At 38.9% G+C, this 9,603-nt stretch overlaps 1 long non-coding RNA gene across 1 annotated transcript; it reads left to right on the forward strand.

Moving 5' to 3' along the window:
- Window positions 1–5,950: 5,950 nt before the first annotated feature.
- On the forward strand, window positions 5,951–8,550 carry LOC135450530 (uncharacterized). The gene is made up of 3 exons (XR_010441092.1): window positions 5,951–6,003; window positions 7,197–7,284; window positions 8,503–8,550. It is a non-coding gene; the product is annotated as an uncharacterized LOC135450530 (long non-coding RNA).
- Window positions 8,551–9,603: the final 1,053 nt, after the last annotated feature.

Here is a 9,603-nt window from a genome sequence, read left to right on the forward strand (position 1 = left end):
CAGATCCTGGTGCCAAACCTGTGTGCATGTTATAAGAGACAGATGCTTGGAAACTTTTTGCTTTGCTCGTACTAAACAGAGTACAGTTTATACTCACTAATACCTGCATTTGTGTATTCTTCCTCTGTTCCTGAAGAGCTGTTTAATGCAATGAGCATGGAGTTGGCTGAACACACAAACACTGCGCGATGACAGGGTTTTGCTGCAGCTGGAAACTCGGAGAAATATAATTGCACTGTTGTCTCTCATTGTGCTCCCACGTGTAAGTTGTTTAAATGTCACTTGGTGCTGCAGGCTCTCACTCTTCCCTTGCCCACAGCCCTGCTCACCCCGCGCTCAGCCGCCATGATCGGCCTGGGCCTAGCACAGCGTGCCGGGGGAGCGCTGAGCAGGCCCTGCCCATCATCGACCCTGCTGCCTGTGGTACTTACTGGGAAACTTGTGCAATCAATACACCGTGAGCCTGCCCCGCTCCTGGGAATGCAAACCTGGAGCAGTGCACTTAATCTTGAGGCTGCCTCTTGCTCCCTGCTCTGCTGCTAAAGCCGGCGCTTGGCCTGCTTGATGCGACATTATTGCTGCCGGGGTCAGCGTGAGCCGGCGTGGCGAGCGCTGATGAATGGCTGTGTGTGACGGAGCACCTCTCCTGCCCAGCCAGGGACATCTCATAACGATGGACCATAAGTGTGCATGCAAAAACCACATAGCTTGGTTGTGAGCTCATGTAGAGAAAGCTAAAGAAGTCGGTGTGTTAGTTTGGAGCAACTATTTGGAAAAAGAATGAATGAGGAAAGCAAGGTTTATTAAAACTTGGAAGAAACCTTCCCCTTTGTTATTTAATTGTAGGAGTGGCTGCAAATACACATATTTTCCTGCAATCCTACCCGCATTGGTTCCTTTTCCTTGTATGTTAAAAAAATCCTTTTTTTTTCCTTGCATGTTAAATCTCTGGCCTTCAAGATTATTTCTTAACACAAATTATCTCTTCAGGAATTTATTTTGTTTCAACTGCATTCTCCAACACAAGGGTTTAAATTTTGTTTGAAGCTGTTGTGAAGTCTGTACTGAGGAGGACCTGAAAGCTGGTAGGCTAAGTCCAACACCCTTTGTAGTCAAAACCACCTCTTAGCCCGTGGACAAACATCACTCTTAAGAAAATGTGTATTCTGCCTTCGAAATTCCAATCCTGCATGCTGATGCTTTACAGTAAAAATTTCAGCTGTACAGCGACGTGTCCACTTGAACCCTAATGCTCTTTCATCATTGTGAGTGTTGCACATGTTTGAAAACTGTTCTGTCAAAGGCAGGAGCTTTGCTTCAAACATTTGCCTGTTTCCTAAACCAGTCCAATGACTGGATGAGTTGCTGGGCAATTCACAGCATACTTTCTAAAGACAAATTCAATACTGACGTTTTAAAATAGTATTTACATGATGTTAGTATTTATCTAGCCATAGACCTTTGATTGCTTTGTGATACTTAACACAATGCTCCACAAAATCTTTCCTCGTCCTTTTATTTCCTCAACCCTAATACATGGAGATGAGATTCTCAGTAGACCATTACATTTTATTACAGAAGATTTATCTGCATTTATATAAATACAGATTTAGGGAAGGATAAGTGTTGGAAGGCAGAGTTAGCTGATGAGAAGTGAAACTATCCAAATACGGACTGTTGGTTTTAACTGAGTGAAAGCCACATTATTCCTGGTCATGACTGGACTTGAAAGTTGTGAGTTTCTGGCATAGTCCCTAGAGTGTGACTCACTGTGACAGTGGTTGTGCTGGAACTTTTAGTGCTTTATTCTTTAATTTTGCCATACTGCATGAAGTTGTGTACAGATTTTGTGAAATAAAAGAGCCTCTTTTGTACATGCAAACTGCTCCAAACTCCTGCTTTTGATTTTCACAAAGAGCAGCTAGATGCAGTGAGGGATTTTTGTTTTCTGCTGGTTCCATTTTCTTGTATAAAGGCAGTGCAGGCTAGGAGAGGTAAGCCAGTGTGTTAGGTCACTCTGGGCAGCCTCATAGGAATGAGTCCTAATTTTGTAAACAGTAAGCTGATATGTTTTTACAGGTATGGGAATCAGCAAAATTAGTTTGGACGAAGAAACAACTTACAAGAAAAAATATGGAGGAAGCTGGTAATTCAGCTGACCCTTTCATTAGTCTTTCATTACTTGTTCCTCCCACTGCTGTGCTGCCCCTTACTTTATGTAGTTATTCTGAAATGTCTGAAAATGATCTTTTGCAAAAATTTAATTCATAAGAAAACCCTCATCCTGCAAAGAGTGTGGATGGTTTTGTAAAGGGGACTTCACTTATTTTCTTACTGAAATCCTTTTTTTCATGGTTATAACTGTGGCAGGAAGCAATAGCTTGAGGTTGGTATGGAAATCTGCAAATGGTCCAGGGTACAAGGGAGAGATGAGACAAGGCTTTATGCTCAGGTCCTTCCCACTGAGCTGGGGCACTGCTGTCCAGCAGCAACAGCTGCAGGTTTTACACATGATGGCCTTACTGAAGAGCTCTAAATTGTATTCTAAGAGCTAAAGCACCAACATGGGAGAGGGCAGAGTGTACATTTGCAACTGGTAAAAGTGGAAGGGTGTAATGAATGATTAAGGATGCAGGAAGCAGATAGGGTCCTTAGGGTGAATCAGAGATCCAATTGAAGTGAAGTAAGTATTAAAAAAAATTTAACTAAGTGTAAGGTCTATTAGGTTAGGCAGCAATTGTAAAAAGAAAAAAATCCTGAAAGCCCCATTTCTGAGATTTTTAAAACTGAATAAGTCAAAAGACCAGAAAATATACAGTAGATAGCATAATATAATGATAGGAGAATAGACCTACTCCAATAGGCCTATTTAATTTCTATTCCTCTGAGTCACTTAAGCTATTTATGCTTAATTTTACATAGTTATGACTACAGAGTATAATCATCCAAATTGCAATAAAATCCTTATAACAGATTAATAAAAAAAAGTGATGTCTCATTTTACTTCAGTGAGCTAACATGCCTCAGGAATGAATGACAATCCATGCTGCTGGGGCAGCAGCAGGGTCACCAGTGATGCATTAAAGCAATGTTAAGTCCTCTACTCAATTATAATCCTGTATTTTGTTTTTCCAGAAGTAAAAGCCACAAAGCAGAGTGTCCCGATTGCTGTAAAACTATGAACTACAATACATACTCCAGAGTTCCTTCCCATTCAGCTCTTAATCCATGAGGAGGTGATGCTTTGCCTCATTTTTGGGCTGGTACCTTAGCCCCAAGTCGTGAGTTGTGTGGTATTCTTTTCTATAAGCAAGAATGAACTGTTAACACTTGGCATGGCAAAAGATGCTCTGAACTTTACTAAGAACTGTTTTGGTGTTTGTAACTGGCACATAGCATATTTTTAATTTCCATCTAGCCCATCATAGTGATACACAAGCTGTATCATTCTTTGAATGGTCACTAAACTCAGCCCTATAACAACTGATTGTGACAGAGAATTTTGAGCACAATAAATGTAAGTTGATTGGGAAACATATTTATTCATCACATTTATTTTAATTAGAATGGAAAGTGATGTGAAATTCCTATTTTGCAAAAAAAATATAAACTGTTACCTACTAATGGGTTAAAAATAAACAGAAGCCTTCATATAAAAAAAAAGGCAAAAGAAACAGAGAGAAACGGTAATGACAGTTTTGAAGTATCCAGTACCTGTTGTGACAGGAATAACAAATTAATTGGGACTATAACGGATTCTTTGTAAAGGTGAAGTAAACACACTTGACTGTATATTTTTCACCATCAGTTAAGTCTCAATTGGTTCTAAAAATAAACAGAAGACATTGAACAGTTTTAATGGATTTTGACACCTAGGTATTATGCTGTCACTCCAGTATAAATGAATCATAACTTTAGACTGCGCCAAGGAATTACTACACATTTGGAGAAAATTTATGGTGCACCGGGCTTTGAATCATGATGTGATATCAAAACTAAAGTCACAAGAGGAAAAAGTCTGGCATAAATTATTATTTACCCAAGCCACACGTATCCAAGTGAACGCAACAAGTATGGTTTGCAGGGTTAGTTAGAAATGCCACTATAATTTCTTGGTGTTAACACCTCTCTGAGTGGCTGTTCTGGCTGAGCTCCCGGGGAGCTGCATCCAGAGGGGAGCTGAGCACAAATGCTGGGCAAACCACTGCAGCTGCCAGATGTTTGCTGCTTCTCAGAATGTGACCTAATTACGGGTTTACCAATGAAGAGGTTAAAAGAAAGAATTTCAGCGTTTGAATTTGCAGTTATGTTTGGCTTAAATTTACTTATTTTAATATCTGATGCAGGACTTGCAGATGAATAATTTCTTACCTTGGGGTCAAAGAGACCTTAAACTTTTTGTGGCTGTGAACATCTGCAAAGTGATGGGTTGCTGTGTTCAAGCTGGTTGTCTAATTTGTGGTCATATAGGTCGGTAAGCCTTAAAATATACAGCATATAATATTTGCTGAGTCTTTATCTTGTAATTTATTTGAAAACACAGTAGTTTGTGCAGTTGCTTAGTCAATGAAAGTATGCTTTTTATTACTTAATCAAGAAAACAGGTATAGACAGGTATACTTCACAGGAGTCTCAGTTGTGTTCAATGCACAAGTGCAAAGTTGAGGGGGTTTTTTAAGTCCTCATCAAAATGATCCTGTTTTTAAAACCACTCGTTTTTCAAAGCACAAGGCAGGTGGTTGTAAATACTCAATCTACAGTACTTTTACAACTTCCTCAACAGTTCCTTCTGTTTTTCAAGGTATTCTGAACTCATCTTTTCTAGAATTTTGGCTTAAAACCTGACTGTTTCTTCAGAGCTTATTATAAAATTATAAAGAGAAGATATGCAGTTTTAAGACTCTATTAAGCAAAAAGGAGCAAATCCAAAAACGATTATAAGCAGACAGAGAAGATGTTTTGTCCAGAAATCCATAGTGTATTGGTTTGTAAAGCTTTCACACATTCTGGCTGTAATGCTTTACAAAACTGGATTGATTCACTATTTTTGACCTGCTGGGAGGCTAATAATTTGTTTAATGACTTTGGTAATCTTCCCTTGAAGCAGTGGCACGGGTGCTGAGCTTGCTGCTGATGGCCGTGAGGCTCGAGGTCAAATCCTTACCTGATACAAATACTCTGTTCCTCCCCAGCCAAGCCTGGCATCCCTGCCTGCCTCTCTCTCCTGCTCTCACATTTCTTTTCCAGGCTCCATCCAGATGTTGCCCTTGTGTGGTGCCAGTGCCAGAGTGGGTGGGTGGGCATCCCTCACCCTGCTCCACAGCTCCAAGGAACTTCCAAAATCCATCGTGTGACTGCAGCTGTAAAAAGTGTCCTGTTTCTGCAACTGCCACTGCCTCTTGCTGCAGCTATTAATCTTGTAAAGGGACCAGTGCTATGTTTGAAACCAACTTTGTATCATCTTTTATTAACCAGGTTAGTGCTAAATGGCTATCACCAGGTGGAGAGCTATGCAGAAAACATGAAGGGTAAGAAATGGGGAAAGAGAAGACAGTTGGGTTTATTCCCTGGAAAACAGAAGAAGGAAGAAGCATCCACTGTTGAAAAGTCTGAGATTTTTTTCCCTTTGGTTTAAGACAATTTCATGTACTTTATTCTTTCTTCTTTAGGCTGATATACACTTCAAAGTAATTTTTAAAATGGGAAAAGCCACTTCCTTCCCCCCAGGGGCAGTGTAAGGATGCAGTTTAGACTTTTCTACAAAGAAATGGTGCCACTGGCATTATTGCACCCCAAAACTCACTTGAATGGCCTGCTTTATGCATTGACCCTGCCAATTTTCTTTTAAAAAGAATCCTGAATGGTCACTGATGGGTAAAGAAGTTGTCTGTGAAGTGTTCCCTGTGAGGGATGGTGTTTTCCAGGGCTGCTGCTGGCCAGGGTGTGTTCACCACCTGCCTGTTGGGAGAAGTCACAACAAAACCTTACCACTCCCAGTCTCCTGTAAGTATGTTTTTAACCCACCTGCTGGGCTCTAGTGGATAGTTGTAAAATGTGCATCAGGTATAATGAATTGGTGAATAAACACTTCTGTGGTAGCCACCTCTCTCCCCAAAACTGCTGCCAAAGCTTTGCCAAGCAGTGGGAGCTGCACACAGCTCTCCCTTGGGAGCTTCCAAGGTGGAAAGTCTCAACTAATCAGAAATATGGATGTGTATATAAAATATGCATTATTCTAATCTGGGTTGTTATGGGAGAAACTGCATCCCACTGTGAGCATAGAGTCTCCTCCCTGGTGGCAGCTGGTGTGTGAAAAGCATGTGGAGAAAAACATGGGGAGGATGTTTACTGTCTGCATACTGTGTGGGGTTTAATGCTTCCTCAACCTGTAAAGGGAAATTTCCTGGGCAAAGTGGGAGGCCTGTGTGAGCATCCTGAGCTGGGGTGTTGGCAGGACTGCTGTGAGATTCCCGAGTTTATCTGGTGCTGACAGCATCCATCCTGAAGGGGATACTGCATTGTGGGGCTTGGCATCCAAACATTTTTTATATGAGTTGTGAGCAGAAGTACTGGTACATCAGAAGCTTCAAGCACATTCCTTTTTATAGCTTATCCAACCAACACAAAATGAAAAGGTGGAAGATGCACAACACATCATGACATATTTTCCCCTTTGCTTGTTTCTAATATGTGCAAATGACATTTTTAAATATTGAAAATTGTTCACCTTGTGTTTAAAATACTTAAATTGTCATCTAATTGTGTTTTGTTTCCTCTGAAATTATTCCAATTATTATAGCAATTTATTAATGCAATTAATTTTATAAAGGTTTTCAAGTTTATTTCCCTGTTAAGAACCCCAAAGCATTCTCACAGTACCATTACTTTATGGTTCTAATTTTAGATCTTTTTCACTTTGTTTATTTGCAGTGTGGTAGCATTTCTTTTTGTCACTGAGTACATTACTTAGGCATTATCAATTAATATAATATATATATATCAATCTAACAGGTATGTTTCTCTGGTAGTAGAGATAAATAATTAAGATTTATACCTCATGGGCTTTTTCCTTAAAGGGGCTATTCTAAAATTTTTCTTCTGGTGTTCTGCAAATTCTAAGGTATTTTGTTTTCATAAATTATGAAAGGAAAATGTCACAAGCTATCACTGTTTCTGTGCTCTGCCTTTGCTGACAGCTGTATGATGCTCATTCAGTGCAGCAGATTGGGAGCTGAAAGTTTCATCAATAAATATGACTCTGATGGCTTCATGTCAACGGTCAAGGTAATGGCCTTTTATTATCCTGGAAACACACTTCCACAAGGAGTGGGTATATTTTTCTTAAATTCTTCTGAGGAGAATTTTTTTTTACTTTTGCATAAAATTTTAGTCATTGTCATCTGTGACTGATATATAAAGCATTTTAATAAAAGAATAATAGATTATTTTTATTACTGCATGCTGAGGAAGAAGGAAATTAAGAGAATGCTGAATTGTCTTACTGTAAACTTTATGATCACTGTAGAAGTATTTTATAATATTTTGAAATCTTTGAAAAGGGAAACATGCAACTGACCTATTTGTAAAATTACAAAATGCAGCACTGAGAGATTTGCAGTGTGAAAAAATCCCAGAACAGCTTTATTCTGCACTAAATATGGATGAGATGTAATTTTTTTTCATTGAATTTTGAAATTATTATGGTTAAAAATATTATTTTTTTAAATGGAATTTTCCAGTCCGTTGTACTACTGAAGAAAAATAGTGACACATGTATTTACTATGTGTGCATTCATATGAGAAAGAAATGAGCATTGTGATATTTCAACATTGCACTGCTGTTTCGTACATAAAATACTTTCTAATGTTTATAATGTTTTTGCAAGTTTTAACTTTTCTTAGAGCTTTTTAAAGTGGTCTAGTAAATCTACTTATTGTTAATGAAATTAGATTTTAGTAACAAGTTTAGATAGGTTTCTCTATCTGGCTAGTTAGATGGTCAATATTTGGCCCTCAAATAGTAACTTGTAAATAAAAACCTAGGGAAAAAATATGCACCTACCTCTACAAAAATAGTTCTCATTCAATGGCTGTACTGTGGGTTTATATTTTATCCAAGAGTTTTAACTTAAAAGATTTTTAGAATATCTGACTAGTTTTAAGTGTATATGATTCTCAATCACATCTGATTTGCCAAAACTTCTCATTAAAACGTGAATTCCACAAGACAGAAGACAGCTAATTTTGATGAATTCCAGCATATCTGGGAGAACTGACAGCTGCCAATAGATTAACATATTAGTGTGAAACTATTACTGGGAGATGCTGCTTTAGCCCTAATAATGTGAGGAATGTGGCCCCCTTTCATGTGAAAACTGTGCTCATTTGAGTTTAAAACAGAAAACTTTTCTGCATGGGGTTTTAGCTTCCATCTGTGTTACAGCATTTTGTAGACTTTCTTTAATGGAAACCATACTAAAATCAAGCTGGAATTCCTTCCAGGCATTTGAGGAATAAAATAATTTCTACAGCGCCCATGGAAACAAGGTAATTTTTTTATCATGAGTCTTAGTCTCATCTAGTAGTTCCTGTGATATGGTTTGCATCTGGTGGATCCTGCGTTTTCTAAAATAATATTTTTTATATTTTTCTATAATAATATTTATTATTATTATCTCAACACCACCAACTGGTGCTGAGAGAATAAGACCTCCCCGGTGCTGTAGGTGCTGGGTGTGGTCCCACAGCCCCTGTTGGAGCCGTGGCCACCGAGCCCTCCTGGCAGGGGATGCTGTGCTGGGAGAGATGCTGGGAGCTCCAGGGAACCCGAGAGATCAGTGCCCTGCCCAGGCTGGGCGCAGGGCTGGGGCTCTCTGCCAGCAGTGCTGCACAGGAACTCCACGAAGAATTTGAAAGCACTAGTTAAAAGTTATCTTACTAGCAAGATGCTGACTGTGGGCACTTAATTGAATTGATGTGGACTGCTGAGGTGGGGAAGAGGACCAGAGTTAGGTGATATGGCCCTGATCTGTGGTAGAGACTCGTCCTTGTCTTGTGGCTTCCTTTTCCTCTGCTGCTGGTAGAACTGCATACTTAAAATTCTGATCCTTGCACGCTAGACGGCCTCAAAAAAGTAGAGATATGAAGCAAATAAAGCAACATTTTACTGAAAGTTCATTCATCAAAAAGCTGCATATTTTGAAAAGGGTAAAAGTACTACTAGACCCATCAGGGATAAGTAAAGGCTATATACTATAGATTATTTTAATCCCCTTGCTAGATATAAAAGGGATAATTACATATTTGTGGTTGAAGCCATGTGGTGGAAAAATCAATACAACTTTTTTGTATGACACTTCATTAGTGTGAAAAATTTTAAAAGCTGAAAAGAACTGCCTTGCAATTAAATGCCTCTGCTATTTCAGATTCAGTAATGGGTTTGTATTATTATCTAGTTTATTTGAAATAGTGGTTGCACTATAGCAGTAATTGGAAAACATTGATTATGCACTTGTATATAGAAAACCTGGCAAATCATTACAGGGCATAGCAACAGTTAGTTAGCCTTACTAATGAAGCACTAATTGCTGTAAGTAGGTTAAC

This window comes from Zonotrichia leucophrys, chromosome 7 (genome assembly GCF_028769735.1).
Source record: "Zonotrichia leucophrys gambelii isolate GWCS_2022_RI chromosome 7, RI_Zleu_2.0, whole genome shotgun sequence".
Taxonomy (NCBI): Eukaryota; Metazoa; Chordata; class Aves; order Passeriformes; family Passerellidae; genus Zonotrichia; species Zonotrichia leucophrys.